Source organism: Zingiber officinale, chromosome 3A (genome assembly GCF_018446385.1).
Source record: "Zingiber officinale cultivar Zhangliang chromosome 3A, Zo_v1.1, whole genome shotgun sequence".
In the NCBI taxonomy this organism is placed as follows: domain Eukaryota; kingdom Viridiplantae; phylum Streptophyta; class Magnoliopsida; order Zingiberales; family Zingiberaceae; genus Zingiber; species Zingiber officinale.
The window spans coordinates 7002312-7022071 of NC_055990.1; the positions used below are offsets into that span (position 1 = coordinate 7002312).

At 45.4% G+C, this 19760-nt stretch overlaps 1 long non-coding RNA gene and 4 other non-coding genes across 5 annotated transcripts; 4 read left to right on the plus strand and 1 right to left on the minus strand.

The window, feature by feature from the left end:
- Positions 1-272: 272 nt before the first annotated feature.
- Positions 273-2173, minus strand: LOC122051114. The gene is made up of 2 exons (XR_006131326.1): positions 2028-2173; positions 273-519 (listed from the first exon to the last, which is right to left on the minus strand). It is a non-coding gene; the product is annotated as an uncharacterized LOC122051114 (long non-coding RNA).
- Positions 2174-4004: 1831 nt separating this feature from the next.
- On the plus strand, positions 4005-4090 carry TRNAM-CAU. The gene is given in 2 exon segments: positions 4005-4042; positions 4055-4090. It is a non-coding gene; the product is annotated as a tRNA-Met (tRNA).
- A 10-nt stretch (positions 4091-4100) lies between these two features.
- Positions 4101-4183, plus strand: LOC122054540. Its single transcript, XR_006132825.1, has one exon. It is a non-coding gene; the product is annotated as a small nucleolar RNA snoR114 (small nucleolar RNA).
- A 15309-nt stretch (positions 4184-19492) lies between these two features.
- On the plus strand, positions 19493-19578 carry TRNAM-CAU. Its single transcript is given in 2 exon segments — positions 19493-19530; positions 19543-19578. It is a non-coding gene; the product is annotated as a tRNA-Met (tRNA).
- A 10-nt stretch (positions 19579-19588) lies between these two features.
- LOC122054539 lies at positions 19589-19672 on the plus strand. The gene has a single exon (XR_006132824.1). It is a non-coding gene; the product is annotated as a small nucleolar RNA snoR114 (small nucleolar RNA).
- Positions 19673-19760: the final 88 nt, after the last annotated feature.

Here is a 19760-nt window from a genome sequence, read left to right on the forward strand (position 1 = left end):
TTCTCTCTCATTATATTTTCTCTCTACTTATCCACTTTCATCATGCTCTCTCCCATCACACTATTTTTTCTCATTTTCTTATTTTCTCTCATCACTCTTTCTCTCTCTTCATTCTTTCTCATCATATTTTCTCTCTCATTAGACTTTCTCTTTCATCATCCTCTCTCATCGTATTTTTCTCTCACATTCAACTTTCTTTCACATCTAATTTTGTAAACCCCTCTAGTTTTAAATAAATAAATAGCTTTTTTATACAAATAAATAACAAAAAATGAAAATAATCTATAAAATAATTTATTTAGTTAGTTTATAGGTATCTGAACCCAATGCAGAACCAGTCAAACTCAAACTAATGCGATAACCATAAAGAAGTAAAAGAAAACATGTCTTTTTATTTTAACCTCCCTCAACACTCCAAAAGAAAATCATGTGGAAAACATAGGAGTCACTGGGTCGAGTGCCTTGCTTCCATGCAGTCCGCTCAAGAATCCTGCCCCTTCGCCTCTGGTTCATGCTCTCCTACACCAAACAACCACAGTGAGTCTTAAGACTTGACTCAACAAGTACAAAATTCGTAAATAACAAGTACCACATATACAAACCCATGCAATTTAAACTAAGTGAACTCAAGTAAATATTTATGAACTAAAAAAAAAAAGATGAATGAACTTTCTCAACTAAATTTCTTAAGAACTCATCTTTCAGATTTTTATTTCTATTTTTTTTTCTTACCACTCAACCTCATGTCGCTTGATCAAGCTCTGTCAAACCATGGTACCAGGCTGATATGGCATCCTAGTACTTTTCTGGAATCCATACTTGTCAAGAGTAGAGCACCCCGGTGCTTGTCCGAAGTCCACTACGCGTCAATTTAATATGGCTAAACGAGATGACTCTCGGCTCCATATCCGTCAAAAAACACTACATTCAAGTCACCCTATAAAAAAATTATTTTTTTCCTCGCCTCAAATCTCAAAACCCTTTGTTTTTTTTTTCAAACTAAAGTTTTGAAATAACTACTGAAACATCATAAGACATGCTTGACAATCGAAATAATCATTCAATGTAAATCGGCTGCCGCTAGGAATCCAAAAACTCCTCTTGCTCAATTCTGCCTTGACAATACGCAGTTTGAGTAGTTTCACCGTAAAATTCATAACTTATTCATTTCTAAGCCAAATCGCTCCCCGTTTGAACTCACATGACCCTAACTCGAAGGACTATCACCTGGACTTGATCCTAACCGTGCAGACCCAAGAAAACGGCATGTACTACTCAAACCAACTTACTGGTCGTGCACAGGCAGCAAACCGGCGTACACTCACCAAATAAATTCATAACTGACTCATTTCTAAGCCAAATCGACCTCCGTTTGAACCCACACGATTCTAACTCGAAGGACTATCACCTTGACTTGATCCTAACCATGCAGACCCAAGAGACAGCATGTACGACTCAAACCAACTCACTGGTCGTGCAGAGGCAGCAAACCAGCGCACACTCACCAAATAAATTCATAACTAATTCATTTCTAAGCCAAATGGACCTCCGTTTGATTCCACACACTCCTAATTCGAAGGACTATCACCTAGACTTGATCCCAATCCATGAAGACCCAAGAAAACAGCATATACGACTCAAGCCAACTTACTGGTCGTGCACAGACAGCAAACCAGCGCACACTCACCAAATAAATTCATAAGTAATTCATTTCTAAGTCAAATCGACCTCCGTTTGAACCCACACGCTCCTAACTCGAAGGACTATCATCTCGACTTGATCCTAACCGTGCAGACCCAAGAAAACAGCATGTACGACTCAACCCAACTTACTGGTCGTGCACAGGCAGCAAATCAGAAATCCAGCATATTTTTGGGGACCCTAAGCAGCCTTGACATGAAAGGAATATCATGAAACATCAACTTTAACATTCTAATATGTCTAAAATGAAAGAAAAATGTATAAATCATAACATACAATAACTATGGACGAATGGTGCATAGAGAAAACTTTGTACTTGCCTTCACCTGGATATCTTACAACCACGACGTCACGAGGCGGCAAAGGAGACTGGGGAACACACGAGCACCCTTGGATCTCTCAATTCCAAGCTTGAAAATTGACGGGGAAAACTTAGGGGGCGGCGGCCAAGGGTTCTTGGTTTTGTATCCGAGGAGGTTAGGTTATTTTAAACTTTATATAATATGCAAACAATTGTTACACAATACTTATAAAAATATTGATCAAAAGTCTAGCCATTTACCCCCTTTAATTTTTTTTCTGAAATTAAGGATTATTTGAAGAGGAAAACTTGTTTTGTAAGAGGGGAAAAAGAGGATAATCAAATAAAAATAAAAATAAAAATAAAAATAAAAAAAATAAAACGTGTGCACAAAAGTTGTTATTTTATTAATAAAGGTGCTATCCAATCTTTTATATATATATATATATATATATATATATATATATATATATATATAGCTCAAGAACCCATTCTATAAAAATAGTCTTTACATCGGTGTTCCCGTCCTCTCCTTTCGGGGCCTCGTAAATTCTAAAATTCTAAAAGAACTTGTCATTAAACAATTTAATTAAATCAAACAATATTATAATGAAATAAAATTCATAATGCTACTACTAACAATAATACTAGAGCATGTGACTTAGTAGTAAAATTTTTTGGACGCTACAAATTTTTTCTTTTATTTTTCTCTAAGGGTAAAAAAAATTTAGGTGCATTCCGATAGAAAATATTCAACTAACCAAATATCATTTTTAAAAGTGATACTCATACTCATTCTCATTCCACAATACTATGATTTTCATTTTAATTTCGATTCCTAGGAAAGAACCAAACGACATCAAAATCTTGTTAAGGTTTTGAATTGTGGATTTGTTATTTCATAGTTTTGTAGTCGTTTCATGAGAAGGATCAAGTATACAGTTGAAAAAAAGCTGTGATAAATATAAAATTTAAAATATTTTCTAAAAACGTAAATTAACATAGTGTAAGTATCCCATGATCGTTTTAATGTGGTTAACTAAGTTAAGTTAGATCTTGTGTATTTGATCCTTATTTTTTAGTGTGTAGGAGCTTAGAAACATAAGAAGTCGAGTGGAAGACGTAACTAGCAAGAATGATGACACTGAAAAAGAAGTCGATTGGCTTAGTGCATCCGAATGACAAGATGCTGCGGAAAAGTATATCGATGGGTGAGAAGGACGTGCGTGGCGTCCGAGGGACGAGAAGCCGAGGAGAAAGTCTACTAGAAGAGAAGGCCGGAGTTGGGTTCAGATGAGCTCAACTCCGGAGAGTTGGAGCATCACCCACACAAGAAGAGATCAACTTATGGGAGCGATATGCCTTCTGTTTTATGGAAGGCGCCTTCGATGGCTTGAAAGGCACCTTCTATCCCATGGAAGGTGCATTCCCTATCCATTACCCGAGGATAAAGTTTTATCTTCAAAAGATAGAATTTATTCGATGGAAGGCGTGTTGGACCACCTTGAAGATGTCTTTAAGCTGCAGAAAATATTTTCCAAGATCTATAAAAAGAGCTCTAGACTTAGAAAATATTCAACAACTCTTATATTAATTTCTTAATTTATTTCTGAGTATCCGTAAGAAGCTTCTCAACCGTTAAAGGAAGAAATTTTCTAATGCTTTTCATTTGCTAATAACCTCTTAAGTGGTAATCAAGTAACTTTTTATCTCTTTTATTTTATTAATTCTTCAACTATTTTAATTTAATTATATTATTAATCTGAGTTAAAAAATAAAAAAAAAATATTTTTGTTTGACAAGTAATTCACCCTATTCTTATCAGTCGGCCCAGCTGGTCAATCACAGAGTATTAGATAAAACAAAAGCTAACTCATTAAGCATTTAAATAAGTTAAATCTAAAATTATATAAAAGGTCCTTTATCCCACGGGCTAAAATTTAATGTATATGTGCCTTAATTTAACAAAATATATAATTAAATATTTTAGATAATTCCAACTGGGGTGGTGGCGCAGTTGGCTAGCGCGTAGGTCTCATAGCTTGATGAGTCATCCTGAGGTCGAGAGTTCGAGCCTCTCTCACCCCATGCATTCCCTTGGCGATGAGGATTAATGCGCTTCAGTGATGTCAGGGTTCATCACAACCATCTGATTAAGATGACAAAAGTGCTTCTGAGCCCAGCTTTTTTTTTACCCATTTTTATTGAAAAGTGCTTCTGAGCCCAGCTTTTTTTACCCATTTTTATTGACATATGTTTATCACTCGGCCGCTCCTTTCTTCTTGATTTAGACAATTATAACCTAATTTACTAAAATATTATTTTTTTTTAAAACAAAATCTTTGTTAATCTTTTCATAGAGGACTCTCCTTCTGCAGTTCTACTGCACTTCTGCCATTTTGTCTTGTCAAGCAGCATCACTTTTGGCTGCGAGATCGAGAATTCGAGATGAAGGCCGTGGTGATCACGAACCCTGGCGGCTCCGAGGTTCTTCAGGTGCAGCTAGGGTTGTAAATGAATCGAGTCGAGCTTTGGGGTGTTCAAGTTTATTTGATAAGATAATCGAGCCGAGCCGAGCCGAGCTTAAAATGAACCAAGCTTTTGAAATGAGTGTTCAAGCTTGGCTTGGTTTATTTTTTATGAGCTTGAGCTTGTTTGAAACTTGACTTGAGCTTGGTTCGTTTATATGTTATCAAGCTCTCAATTCAAGCTTGGCTTGGGCTTGGTTCGAGCTTGGCTTGAGCTTGGTTTGAGCTTGATTCGTTTAGATGTTATCAAGCTCTCGATTCAAGCTTGTTTGATTGGTTGAAACTTTTAATTGTTTGATTAGTGATTAAGATTGATAATTTAAATTTATTTATTTTATTTTATTTTATTATTTATTTAGCATATTGAAAGAGTTTTATTAATAAATATGGTTCGTGAATATTGTTCACGAACGTTGTTCACGAACATTGTTCACGAACGTTGTTCACGAACATTGTTCACGAACGTTGTTCACGAACGTTAACGAGCTGAACACATATGTGTTCAAGCTTGTTTGTTTAGCTTAACGAGCTGTTCAAGCTTGTTTGTTTAATTGATCTTATATATATTGAACGAAGATAAACAAGCTCTTACCAAGCCGAACACCAAGCTTGTTCACGAACGCTTGGTTCATTTACAGCCCTAGGTGCAGCAGGTGGACGATCCGGCGGTTGGTGACAACGAGGTCCTCATCCAGGTGGCAGCCTCCGTCCTTAACCGCAGGCTGACCCTAAGGCATGTCACCGGAGACGATGATCAATCATTTTTAAGGACTCCCAAATTTTACATACATATATAATATATATTATATGAGCTATGATATTCATCTAGAAAATTCATCTAGAAAATTCATTTAGATAGACACATAAAGATGGGACCCACCATTTCACTTTTTGTGGGTCCCATCATTTATGTGTTTATCTAGATGAATTTTCTAGATGAAATTTCTAGATGAATATCATTTCTCATATTATGTATACTTAGATTGTTTTAATAAAAATCTAAAAAATATATTTGATTGGATTATTTTAATAAAGGTTCAAAAATATATAAATTGTTGAATTGTTTTAATAAAGGTAAAAAAAAAACTATTAAAATTTAAGAAAAAAATCTAAATAAAAATAAAAATAAAAAAATGAAGGTAAACGATTTTTTTTTCTCTTTCTAAGATTTTATTTCTTGTACAATTCTTTCTTCGTTAATTTATTTTCTAAAGAGTAAAGTATGAATTTTAAACGCTAATTTCCTTCTTTCTTCTCCTTTGTATCTCTTCTAATTAAATTAGAAAAGTTTATTAATTTTAATTTCATCAACATCATCATTCATTAATATACAAACTTACAACATAAGTTACCTACTTATTTATATTTTTTCTTATTGCCAATATTTAATATTGATTTTTAATATTGTATTAGAGTCAATATTTTATAATTTTTCTTACAGATTTAAAAGAGTTTAAATAAATCATCCCAATTTTAATCATTATAGAATAAGCTATATCGATTGCTTCAAGCACAAACCAGACTTTATTGTTCTTTGACTATTATTTTCACTACTTTGTTTGTTTCATTGTTAGCTTTGTTGTTGGTTTTGTGTGTTTTATTTATACACTTGAAATTTGTAATACAAACATATTTCTAAAAAAATATCAATCTTGGAGTTAGAAAAGAAAAAAAAAGTGAAACAAATTATTAAAACTCACAAAGGTGTTTTTCGTAAGTTTTTTAAAACTAACTCTTCAATTGAAAATTCAGTTGATGAATTGCAAGAAGAAAGTCAAAAAGAACTAAATGATCATGTAACAAATAAGAAGCAATCGAGTAATCAAGAAAAATTAAATAATCATACAATCAATGAGCGGAAAGAATTGAGAGAAAATGATGATCATAATCATGCAACGAATGAGCAAGAAGAATTGAAAGAAAATGATGATAATGATTTGAATATAAATGACTTGACAATTTTATGTATCGAAAATAAGATGTTAGTTAAACTTAATTTTGAAGACCTTATTGATGATTTTACTTCTCAAAATATTAAAAGATATAGATTTTTTCAATGATTATTTCATACTTATTGATCCGGTGGTCAAGGCAGGGGACCCCATTGCGAGGGGTCAGCGCCACGTGGAAATCAAAGGGCCGGGGGGTCCACCGGAGAAGGGTGAGCCGACCGGACTTGGGAGAAAATGATAGACCGATCGGCCGACCGATGAGCATCCAACAGTAAAAGGTGCCCTGACAGGGGTCGGGGTTCCGACGCTCAGTTGAAACGATAGCTAAGAGCCAAGCGGAAGGCCTAAGAGAAGGTGACATACTGCTAACAGTCCTTACGTAGCACCCGCCCGGAAGTCTCCCCAGCATATCAAGGCAAATGACAGGCGGGACGTGATGGGCGTGCCGCCCGGCCGGCGCAGGGGATGAGGGCCATCCGGACGACGCTCTTCGTCCAGCTGGCCGGACGGACGTCCCGGCCGGTGGTGGGTAAAGAAAGGACAGGAACATCTTCTGACAGCCGTCAAGTCCTATGGCTAGGCTATACTCCAAGTCTGACAACGAGGTGTTCTGTTGTCCCATCGAAGACATGATTGGACTGTAGCAGTATGGCATTAGGTAAGCTTTCTGACAGACACATACCGAGGTATGGGCTGCGGACACGTACGCACCTCGGTGGACGTGTAGGAGCTCTTTCACCGCTCTATATAAAGAGCCGCATACTTCGCCGGAGGTACGCGTTGAACACCTTTGGAGCTACTTTTTCCACCACTTGCTTACCTGACTTGAGCGTCGGAGGGTCGCCACTGGGAACCCCTTCCCGGCCCGACTTCTGTGTTCGCAGCTTCGTCGACTAGCGAGATCTATATCGAATCGGAGAGCACCACGTGCAGTCCAGATAGTCGGTCGGACAGGATCAAATTGGCGCCGTCGCGTGGGAGCCTCACGATCCGAACGGAAACAATGGACGAGGTTGGACGACAACACACGGTGGCGCTTTCCACGGAGGAACTCGACGCTCGGTTGAGGGCCGCCAAGCTTGTGGAGCAAAAAAGGCATGGTAGGCGGCGAGGCGGAAGCAACCTCGGCCTCACGGTGGCGGCGGGGCACCTCAAGCCACCGTTGCATTCCACCGGGCCCTATTCCTCACCCCCGAAGCCGCACCCACTCATAGAGATCGGGGATCTTCTTCTGATGAGAGGCCGAGACGAGATGAAAGAAAAGGGAAAGCCCCCCGAGCGGACTCATCGCCCGAGCGGATTAATCGCCAATTTTCAGAGGCTATTCTACGAGACCCTCTGCCCAAGCACTACGTGCCTCCGACGATTGGCGAATACAATGGAACCACCGATCCGGACGATCATTTGGGCAAGTTTGATAACACGGCAACCCTGCATCAATACACAAATAGGGTGAAGTGTCGGGTTTTCCTCACCACCCTATCTGGATCGGCTCAACGATGGTTTCGGAGGCTGCCGGATGGATCCATCACCAGCTTCAAGGACTTCTGGACGACCTTCCTCCATCATTTTACAAGCAGTCGGCGCTATCAAAAAAACAGCGTTAGTCTGTTCGCCATTAAACAAGAAGCCCGTGAATCGCTCCGAGCTTACATCCAGCGATTCAACAAAGTGGCCATGGATATTCCAACGGCCACCTCGGAGACCATGATGAATGCCTTCACACAAGGTCTCGTGGATGAGGATTTCTTCCGATCGCTCATTCGGAAGCCGCCCCGAGACTATGATCACATGCTACACCGGGCCAACGAATACATCAACGTGGAGGAAGCGCAAGCGGCCAGGAAAAAAGAAACTCCAACCGAGCGGGCCCCTCCTGCCGAGCGGAAACAACACGCCGCTCATCAGCCGCCCAGAGGACCGAGGGCCGAAGTAATCCGCTCCCCCCATGCCAGGTCTCACGTGCAAGAGGTAGCTGCCGCCCGGCCCAAGCCAAAGAAGAAATGGACCCCGATGTTCTGCTCCTTCCACCGGACGGATACGCACAACACAAGGGATTGCCGAAGTCTTCCCTTCGTGGCTCATCCCGTTCCCCGGAATGTTGGCCCACGGTCTCCCTCAGTCGACAGGCGACAGAGAACTAATGAAGCCGACCGGACGCGAGCTGATAGGCGACAGCAACAGACCCCCGATCGGCATCGCTCTCCAAGGCAGGAGAATCGTCGAACGTCAAGAGAACGGTCTCGACCATCCGCTCGGGAGGAAGAAAATAGAAGTAATACTTCCCGAGGCGAGATCAACATTATCGCTGGCGGGCCGACCGGAGGAGACTCCAACCGAGCAATAAAGGCGAGCGTCCGGCAGCTCCAGATCCATGCTGTCGGCTGCAGCCGGGAGCGGGCGAGTGGACCCGAAATTAGTTTTGGGCCTGGGGACTTGGAAGGAATTGAAGTGCCCCACGACGACGCTCTGCTCATCAAAGCGGTAATAGCCAACTACACTATTCACCGCGTTTTTATTGACACAGGAAGCTCGGTCAACATCATATTTAAAAAGGCGTTCGATCAACTACAAATTGACCGAGCGAGCTGCTGCCCATGACAACCCCGCTCTACGGGTTTACGGGCAATGAAGTCCTGCCGGTCGGGCAAATCCGGCTAGCCATCTCATTGGGAGAAGAGCCGCTTAGGAGGACGCGGACAGCGAACTTCGTGGTGGTGGACTCTCCCTCATCCTACAACGTCATTTTGGGACGACCGGCGCTTAGTGAGTTCCGGCCAGCCGTCTCCACCTTCCACCAGAAGATCAAGTTCCCCGTCGACGACAAAGTAGGAGAAGTACGGGGAGACCAATTGGCAGCTCGGCGATGCTACATTGAAATGGTCCGAGCAGAAGCAAGTTCCGCTCGGAAATCGCCACGGATCGAGGTGAATGCTATAACTGAAAAACCTCCCTCTTTAGTTTATGAAGAAAAAGAGGAAGTGCAGATACACCCAACCCGATCGGAGTCTACGACATTCATCGCGTCCGATCTGGAGGCCAACCAGAAGGAGGAGGTGATCCAATGCCTCAGAAGAAACCATGATGTCTTCGTCTGGTCGACACATGAGCTGCCCGGAATTTCACCAAGTATTGTGCAGCATGAGCTCCACGTCCGACCGGACGCTCGGCCAGTCAAGCAGAGAAAAAGAGATTTCAGCGCCGAGCAGAACGCTATCATCCGGGCGGAGGTGGAGAAGCTTGTGCAGTTCCCGAGCTGACTGGCGAACGTAGTATTAGTCTCCAAGCCGGGCAACAAGTGGAGAGTATGCATAGATTTTCGGGATCTCAACAAAGCCTGCCCGAAAGACTTTTATCCTCTGCCCCGGATAGATCAGCTAGTGGACTCTACGGCCCGCTGTGAATTAATATGCATGCTCGACGCTTACCAAGGCTATCATCAAGTGCCGCTCGCCCGTGAAGATCAAGAAAAAGTCAGCTTCGTGACGGCCGACGGCACCTATTGCTATAATGTGATGCTGTTCGGATTGAAGAATGCAGGAGCCACTTATCAGCGCTTGATGAACAAAGTATTCAGAGAGCAGATCGGGCGAAATCTGGAAGTGTACGTGGACGACATTCTCATCAAGTCCGTCCGAGCGGCCGATCTCTTCAAAGACATGGAGGAAACCTTCCGAACGCTACGCAAATATGGAGTCAAGCTAAATCCCCAGAAGTGCCTGTTCGGAGCAAAAGGAGGGCGTTTCTTGGGGTACATAGTGACCGAACGGGGCATCAAAGCAAATCCCAGCAAGGTGAAAGCCCTACAAGACATGCCGCCTCCAAGAAATACAAGGGAAGTGCAGCGTTTGACCGGACGGATAACTGCTCTGTCCAGATTCATCTCCAAAACTGCCGACCGGAGCCTTCCTTTTTTCAAAATCTTGCGCAAGGCGACTAAGTTTCACTGGGATGAGGAATGCGATCAGGCGTTCGAAGACTTGAAGGCATATCTGAACTCCCTCCCGGTATTAGCCAAGCCGGCTGCGGGTGAGCCATTATGTATTTACTTGTCTTCAACCGAGCAAGCAATCGGCTCGGCATTAGTGAGGGCGAGCGGAGAAGAGCATGTGTATTTCCTTAGTCATATTTTAAAAGATGCTGAATCTCGCTACACTGGGCTCGAGAAGCTGGCTTTCGCTCTGGTCCTCGCCGCTCGGCGCCTTCGTCCATACTTCCTGGCGCATACCATCATTGTCAAAACCAATAGCCCACTCGGACGTGTATTACTGAATATAGAAGCGTCCGGGCAGCTCATCAAATGGACGACAGAGTTAAGCGAATTTGACATTCAATACCAGCCCCGCTCGGCAATCAAAGCGCAGTCCTTGGCAGATTTTGTGACTGAGGTGCAGAATTCAGAGTCAGAAGCTATGTGGAAAATATTTGTGGACGGATCCTCCACTCGGCTCGGAAGCGGGATTGGAATACTGTTGCTCTCCCCACAAGAAGAAAAGATGCACTTATCCGTCCGGATGGATTATAAAGCTACGAACAACGAGGCAGAGTATGAGGCCCTCATAGTCGACTTGCAGGCAGCACGGCATGTGGGTGCCGGTCGGGTAACACTTCACTCGGATTCCCAGTTGGCCGCTCAGCAACTCACAGGTACTTTTGAAATCAACAACGCTCGGCTCAAGCTTTACGCTCAAGCCTTCGAGAAATTCAGGGCCGACTTTAGAGAAGTTATTATCTAGAAGATACCCCGAGCGGAGAACCAAGCGGCTGACGAGTTAGCCAAACTTGCAAGCTTAATAACACCGATCGCCATCCAGCAGCCAATTGAACAAGTATCTTTGGTGGTGCACGTCGACCGGATGGAGGGCCTTACGTTTCCGAGCGACTGGAGGACACCCATCACGGAGTTTTTGCGCTCGGGAGCCACACCGTCCGATCAGAATGAAGCCCAACTGTTAAGGAGGAGAGCCGGTCGGTTCACACTCATCGGCGATCAGCTTTATAAGAAGGCTTTCTCACGGCCGCTGTTGAAATGCGTGAGCTCGGAGGACTCGGCTTACATCCTCCAAGAAGTACATCAAGGATCAAGCGGAGGGCATCCGGGTGGACGATCGCTGGCTAAGAAGATCCTGGCGGTACTCGCCAACATTACATGAGCGTCGCCGGACCAGTATCGGCGTGTCTTCGTGCATACCATAACTTCTACCACCGACCGGCAGAGGAAATGAAGGCATCAGCCCTCATGTCCGTTCGATCGCTGGGGAATGGATATCGTGGGTCCATTTCCTATGGCGACCGGCAGCGAAAATTCTACTAGTGGCGGTTGATTATTTTTCTAAGTGGGTGGAGGCCGAGCCGCTAGCCAAGATCACCGAGCGGATGGTCAAGAAATTTATTTGGCAGAACATCATCTGTCGGTACGGCATCCCCCGTCGACTTATCTCCGATAATGGGCGGCAATTCACGGGAAAGTTGCTCGAAGATTGGTGCAAAAGCTATGGCATCGAGCAACACTTCACATCTGTAGCCTATCCCCAAAGCAACGGTCAAGCCGAAGTAGCCAATCGGGAAATTCTTCGCATTCTGCGCGCTCGGCTTGACCATTTGGGTGGATGAAGTGTCGGGCGTCCTATGGGCCATCCGAACGACGCCAAAGGAAGGAACGGGCGTCACGCCTTTTCATCTGGTATACGGCGGCGAAGCGGTGATTCCCGTCGAAGTCGGCGTCGAATCCGCTCGGATCCAAAATTATGATGAGGACAACGCCGAGCGGAGGAACATGGAGCTGGACTTGGTCGAAGAAGAAAGTGTCAAGGCGTCCGTTCGGCTGATGGCGTACCGGCAGCGGATGAAGCAAAACTACAACTGCCGCGTAATCCCCAGATTATTCCAGGTCGGCGATCTTGTCTGGAAGAAAGTCAAGCCGGTAGGCGACGTCGGCAAGCTAGAAGCTCCTTGGGCGGGCCCCTTCAAGGTTATTGAAAAGCTCCGCTCGGGCGCTTATTATTTGGAAGATGAAGAAGGGCGTCAACTGGACCGGCCGTGGAGTGCGAATCATCTCCAGCCTTATCGGGCTGGGTGAAAGGTGCACTAATGTAACTTATTTTTGCATATATTTTAGTCGCCCGTACCCTTGTAATGCAGGAGGCAAAATTAATTCAAAGGATGGCCAATGGGTTTGCCGAAGCTATTGAAGTTAGCCTTTAAAAAGCCGTCGAGCTCCGGTTAAATATCGAGGCGAGCGGCGTCTATAAACGTCCGAGCGGAAGACCGTCGAGCTCCAGGCGTTAAATATCGAGAGGCGAGCCGGCGTCGATCCAAGCGGAAGACCGTCGAGCTCCGGCGTTAAATATCGAGGCGAGCCGGCGTCTATAAGTCCCGAGCGGAAGACCGTCGAGCCGACGTTAAATATCGAGAGACGAGCGGCGTCTATAAGCCCGGCGGAAGATCGTCGAGCCGGCGTTAAATATCTAGAGACGAGCGGCGTCTATAAATGTCGAAGCGAAGACCGTCGAGCTCGACGTTAAATATCGAGAGGAGCTATAAACGCCCGGACGGAAGACCGTCGAGCTCCGGCGTTAAATATCGAGAGACGAGCCAGCGCCTCCCGGCGGAAGACCGTCGAGCTACGACGTTAAATATCGAGAGACGAGCGGTGCATAAGCGTCCGAAGCGGAAGACCGTCGAGCCCGACGTTAAATATCGAGAGACGAGCCGCCGTCTATAAACGTCCGGCGGAAGACCGTCGAGCTCCGACGTTAAATATCGAGACGAGCCGCCGTCTATAAGCGTCCGAGCGGAAGACCGCCGAGCTCCGACGCAATATCGAGACGAGCGTCTATAAACCGTCCGGAAGGAAGACCGTCGAGCTCCGACGTTAAATATCGAGAGACGAGCCGGCGTCTATAAACGTCCGAGCGGAAGGCCGTCGAGCTCCGACGTTAAATATCGAGAGACGAGCCAGCGTCTATAAACGTCCGAGCGGAAGGCCGTCGAGCTCCGACGTTAAATATCAAGAGATGAGCCGGCGTCTATAAATGTCCGAGCGGAAGACCGTCGAGCTCCGACGTTAAATATCAAGAGACGACTCGGCGTTTATAAACCCACCGATCGGACAGTAGTCAAGTTCCGACGGTAAAATTTGACGGACGACCGAAGCCTATAGGGCCGCCGGATGGGTGGTTTTCTGCGTAGCCCTCGGTCAGACCCGACGTAACAGCGTATGGCCGAGCGGCTCCTTTATAAAATGTACTTGGGGCACAAAAAGCTCAAGACCAAGGCGAAAAATAAAAATCGGACGCAGGAAGAATGGGCAAATAACAAGACACAGTTCATTTACGCCGACCGGCGGATAGACAAAATTTCTAAAGTTTGCCCCGACCGGCACGGATACAGAAAAATTACAAAATAGCCTCACAGACAGATTCTTAGTCATCAAAATTAAAAAGATGGTCAGGGATGGAGCCCATCATGGTCGCCAGGTCTTCGGCAGGGACGGACAGTCGGCAAGAGCATGACCTTTGTTCTTCATGTATTCCACCGCCACTTTGATTGCCTCCTCAAAAGTCAAGGAGAGCTTGTCGGTAAATTTCTCGCCAAACTCGTCCGAGCGGACGAAGGCTTTGCGTACCTCCGCCGATCGACCGAGCTCTCCATCTTCGTAATCCTTGAGAGCGGTCTGGGAAGCATCCAGAGCAGCTTGAAGATCTTGCAAGGCTCCTTTTGCTTGGGGCCGATCGGCGGAGCGACCATCCCGCTCGGCAGTTAGTGAGGCGTCTAGCTCCTTCACCCGTTGTTCCAGCCCCCGGTTCTCCACCTTCATCAAGTCCATATCATCAATGGCCTTTAGCTTCCGAGCGGTCGCAGTCTTTACTTCTTTATCCCGCTGCTTGACTAAGGCTTCGAGGCGGGCAACCTCGCTTGTCAAGCCGGAAGTCTTACCCCGCTCAGCTTCCAGCAACCTTTTGGCCTTCTCCAGAGCGGCCGTTGATTGTCTGCTGTCCCCCGCAGCCTTGAGCTTCTTCAGTTCGTCCTCCAGTTCAGCCAGACGATTGCTGATGGCAACCTGCTCCACCCAGTTCTGCGAACAAATATGAGCAGGTTAGAAGCTCGATCCGAAATAACTAACAAAGCAAGACAACATACCCCGGTCGCCTGTTGTAGATTGTTGTCGCCGAGCTGACCAGGAGTCATCATGGTAATCCGAAGACGAGCATCCTCCCAAGCTTTGGTGAGGGGACCCGTGAGTGTGATTTGCTGCTCGGGGACGATAGGCCGATCAGCGGTTGCCATGTATTCTTCAGACGGGAGGCGCAAGATGGTCTTTATCAATTTCGGACCGCTCGGATCACCTTTAGAAGCAGTAGCCTTGCCGGACGGCTCACCGGCGGAGGAGGAAGGATGGTCGCCCAATCGCTTAATACGTCGCAGCGTTCTTGGAGGACTGGAGGGCGGCACCTCAGAGGTTGCCCTTGGAGAGCCGAGCGGCGTCGGGGTACTCTCAATAGAAACCGTCCCGGACAACACTGGAGCTTCGTCGCCCCGCTCGGATTGCGGTTCATCGGATGGAATCAGTTGAGAGGTTGCCTCCGGCTGTTTGCGCTTCCGAGTTGCCAGAGGAACGTCGTCGGCCGAATAGCCCTCTACCTCGACTTGAGTGGAGGGTTCTATGTCGCCCGCAGCCTCGTCGTGAGAGGCAGGAGCGGCTAAGGCTTCGGGAACATCCTGAGTCCCCTCACCTTCTTCGCCGGCCGGATCCGCTGGAGCAAGGCCCCGCTCGGAGATCTCCTTGTTCTTGGCTGCCTCGATCTCGGCGGCTCGCAGTTTCAGCCGCTCGGTAGCCTTAGCGCGCCACATGACTTCAGCTGCAGAAACAAAGGTTAAATCAGTTAGAACAAAAGAAAAAGAGGGATGAGAATCGCTTACTCATGCTGCAGGGCAGATCGGCTGGGGTAGAAGACAAGCCGAATATGTGCATTACTTCCGGAAGGAGCAGCTTGTCAATATGATAGCGCTGACCAACCAGCCGTTCGGCTGCATGAAGGTAAGCCGCGTCGCCTCTAAATTTGCCGAGCTCCGGTTGCGCTGGCATCGCCGTCTGCCACTTGGTACGGAAGGTTGACGGCTCGGGAAAACGTATATAGAAAAAATGCTCCTTCCAATGTTTGTTGGAGCTCGGCATGTTATCGAAGAGGATGAAACCTATCCTAGACTGGAAAACAAAGGTGCCCCACTCGGCTTGCTTGGGATAAAAAAAGTAGTGGAAAATCTTAGGGTCGAGGGGGATGTCGTTCAGTTTAAAGAGAACTATCACCCCGCTCAGCAGCCTAATGGAGTTGGGAACTATCTGGCCGAGCGGGATGCGGAAGTAATTGCAGACTTGCGAGATAAACTTATGGGGTGGGAAGCGTAGCCCGGCTAAAAATTGGTCTCGGAAGAAAAGAACAGTGCCGGGCGGCGGTTCATGAGGCCGATCGGCCGGTGTGGCTAATACTAGGTGGTGGTCGGGAGGAATGTCGTAAGTCCTAGCAAGACGCAACACGTCCTCCTCGTTGAAACGGCTCTCCATGGTCGTGTACCACAGACCAGGAGCGCCGCCGGTCAACTGTGAGGGCCGGGAATAAACGCGGAATGGATGGAAAAAGAAATAAAACTAGGGAAGATGGCAAGATGATGAAAAAGATACCTAATAGAGAAAAAAAAGAGGCAGCAAGGGAAAGGAAGGCTTACGAGCAAAGGAGATGATCGAAAGGAGCTGTGGAGTCGTCGGAGAGCTGAAACGCAAGGTCGCCGGCGAAAAGAGGAGCAGCGGGATGTCTGGAAACGAGGAGGTCGAAATGCGGCGAAGAGCAGGGGTCGGGAGCTTTATAAGGGCGACAGCGATCAATTTCCACCGTCCGATCCAGGTCGTCGATAACGAGGTTATCATCCAGCCGTTCCTTTCAAACGGCGGCTGTCCCATCGAATGTGACGCCACCGCCATACCCTGACAAGAGAAAGGCAGCCACGTGTCAACAAGTTACGGGTTAACGCACGTGGTTAACAGAAGCTTCGGCATAAATCCCAAGGCACGGGCAAGATATCGCCGAACGGCTGAGCATCCATTAGCCCGTCCGAGCGGACTAAGGTATCGGTCGTCACTCGATCAGATCGGCAGTCCAGTCAGTCGGACTTCTCCTCCTTCGACTAGACTTGAGGGGAAGGCAAGTGATCCGGTGGTCAAGGCAGGGGACCCCATTGCGAGGGGTCAGCGCCACGTGGAGATCAAAGGGTCGGGGGGTCCACCGGAGAAGGGTGAGCCGACCGGACTTGGGAGAAAAGGATAGACCGATCGGGCGACCGATGAGCATCCAACAGTAAAAGGTGCCCTGACAGGGGTCGGGGTTCCGACGCTCAGTTGAAACGATAGCTAAGAGCCGAGCGGAAGGGCTAAGAGAAGGTGACATACTGCTAACAGTCCTTACGTAGCACCCGCCCGGAAGTCTCCCCAGCATATCAAGGCAAATGACAGGCGGGACGTGATGGGCGTGCCACCCGGCCGGCGCAGGGGATGAGGGCCGTCCGGACGACGCTCTTCGTCCAACCGGCCGGCCGGACGTCCCGGCCGGTGGTGGGTAAAGAAAGGACAGGAACATCTTCTGACAGCCGTCAAGTCCTATGGCTAGGCCATACTCCAAGTCTGACAACGAGGTGTTCTGTTGTCCCATCGAAGACATGATTGGACTGTAGCAGTATGGCGTCAGGTAAGCTTTCTGACAGACACATACCGAGGTATGGGCTACGGACACGTACGCGTCTCGGTGGACGTGTAGGAGCTCTTTCACCGCTCTATATAAAGAGCCGCATACTTCGCCGAAGGTACGCGTTGAACACCTTTGCAGCTACTTTTTTCACCACTTGCTTACCTGACTTGAGCGTCGAAGGGTCGCCGCCGGGAACCCCTTCCCGGCCCGACTTCTGTGCAGGTTCGCCGGAGCTTCGTACGACTAGCCGGAGATCTATATCAGCAAATCGGAGAGCATCATGTGCCCAACGTCCGTTGAGTCAGCGTTCGGACAGGATCACTTATATTTTTTTTATTTGTAAGTATTACATATTTTTGGAGAAACTTAGGAAACATATTTTATATGATGTTATATTTTTTGAAGAATCTTGAGAAATAAATTTTGTATGGAATTTACTATATTTTAAATGAAATATATTGATTTTCAAGTTTTTCTATTAAACTATATTCAAATTGTACGTTAGTAAATTTTTTTCTTAAGAGATCATTTTTCTCTTTTCGCCCAAGGACCCCCAAAAGTCAAGACCGGCCCTGCTCAACCGCTCCGATACAGTCCAGTGGGAGGCCTTTTATCTGCTGCCCAAAGGCACAAGCCCTTACCCAGGCCTCGAATGCTCTGGTAAGATCATTGCAGTAAGCAAGTCCGTTACGCGCTGGAAGGTTGGTGATCAGGTATGTTGACCCTCCCTGGTGGATTGTTGGCTCTGTTGGTCTTCATTTATTTGATAGAATTTTCTTGCAAGAATTCATTTAATAAGCTAGGTCAGTAGTCAATTTTCAGTTTCTGGCTCAGTTTGGGTTTCTAGCGTAACAAGCCTTTTGTTATTTGTCTCCTTTAGATCTACCTTGATTTTGAATCATAATTTGGGTGCTTTCGGTGTCTATCGTCATTACATTGTCTTATTCTCAGTTTTGGGATCAAAATTTTGATATAATCTATTTAATCAAACATTTTTTTAAAAAAAATTGGGAACAAACGACCCCAAAATCTTGTTAAGGTCTTGAATTGTGGATTTGTTATTTCATAATTTTTTAGTCATTTCATGAGAAGGATCGAGTATACAGCTGGAAAAAGTTGTGATAAATATAAAATTTAAAATATTTTCTAAAAGCGTAAATTAACATAGTACAAATATCCCGTGATAATTTTGATGTGATGAACTAAGTTAAGTTGGATCCTGTGTATTTAATTTTTTTGTTTAAATGTGTAAAAGCTTAGAAATACAAGAAGTCGAGTGAAAGACGTAGTTAGCGAGAAGGATGACACAAAAAAAGGAGCCGACGGATTTGGTGCATCCAAGTGACGAGATGCTATGGAAAAATACATCGATGGATGAGAAGGGCGTGCACGACATTCGAGGGACGAGAAGCCGAGAAGGAAGTCTACTTGAGGAGAAGGTTGGAGTTGGGTTCGAGTGAGTTCAACTCCTAATAACTGGAGCATCACCTACACAGGAAGAGATCAACTTATGAAAGCTGATATGCCTTCTGTCTTATGGAAGGCGCCTTCAATGGCTTGACTTGGAAGACGCCTTTGATGGCTTGAAAGGCGTCTTCAATGAACAGTGCAAAGACACCTTCTAACCCATGAAAGGCGCATTCCCTAGCCATTGTCTGAGGATAAAGTTTTATACTCGGAAGATAGAATTTATCTGAAAGAAAGCACTTGGACTACTTTGAAGGTGCCTTCAAGCTGCGGATAATATTTTCCAAGGCTTATTAAAGGATCCATGGACCTAGAAAATATTCAACAACTCTTGTATTAATTTATTAGTTTATTTCTGAGCGTCCAACGAATGTAAAAGACTTCTCCACCTTTAAAAGAGATTTTTTAGTATTTTTCATTTATTAATAACTACTTAAGTTGTAACCGAGTAACTTTCTATCTCTTTTATTTTATTAGTTGTTCAATATTTTAATTTAATTATATTACTAATTTGAAAAATTAAGAAAATATATTTTAATTTGACAGGTAATTTACTCTATTCCTATCAGTGGGCCCAGCTGCTCCATCACAGGGTATTAGATAAAACAAAAGTTTAGATAAACCACTAACTCACATAGTATTAGATAAAACAAAAGTTTAGATAAAACCACTAACTCATTAAACATTTAAATAAGTTAAATCTAAAATTATATAAAAGGTCCTTTATCCCACGGGCTAAAATTTAATGTATATGTGCCTTAATTTAACAAAATATATATTTAAATATTTTAGATAGTTCCAACAGGGGTGGTGGCGCAGTTGGCTAGCGCGTAGGTCTCATAGCTTGTTGAGTCATCCTGAGGTCGAGAGTTCGAGCCTCTCTCACCCCATGCATTCCCTTGGTGATGAGGATTAATGCGCTTCAGTGATGTCAGGGTTCATCACAGCCATCTGATTAAGATGACAAAAAGTGCTTCTGAGCCAAGCTTTTTTTACCCATTTTTATTGACATATTTTGTCTCTCGGCCGCTCTTTACTTCTTGATTTAGACAATTATAACCTAATTTACTAA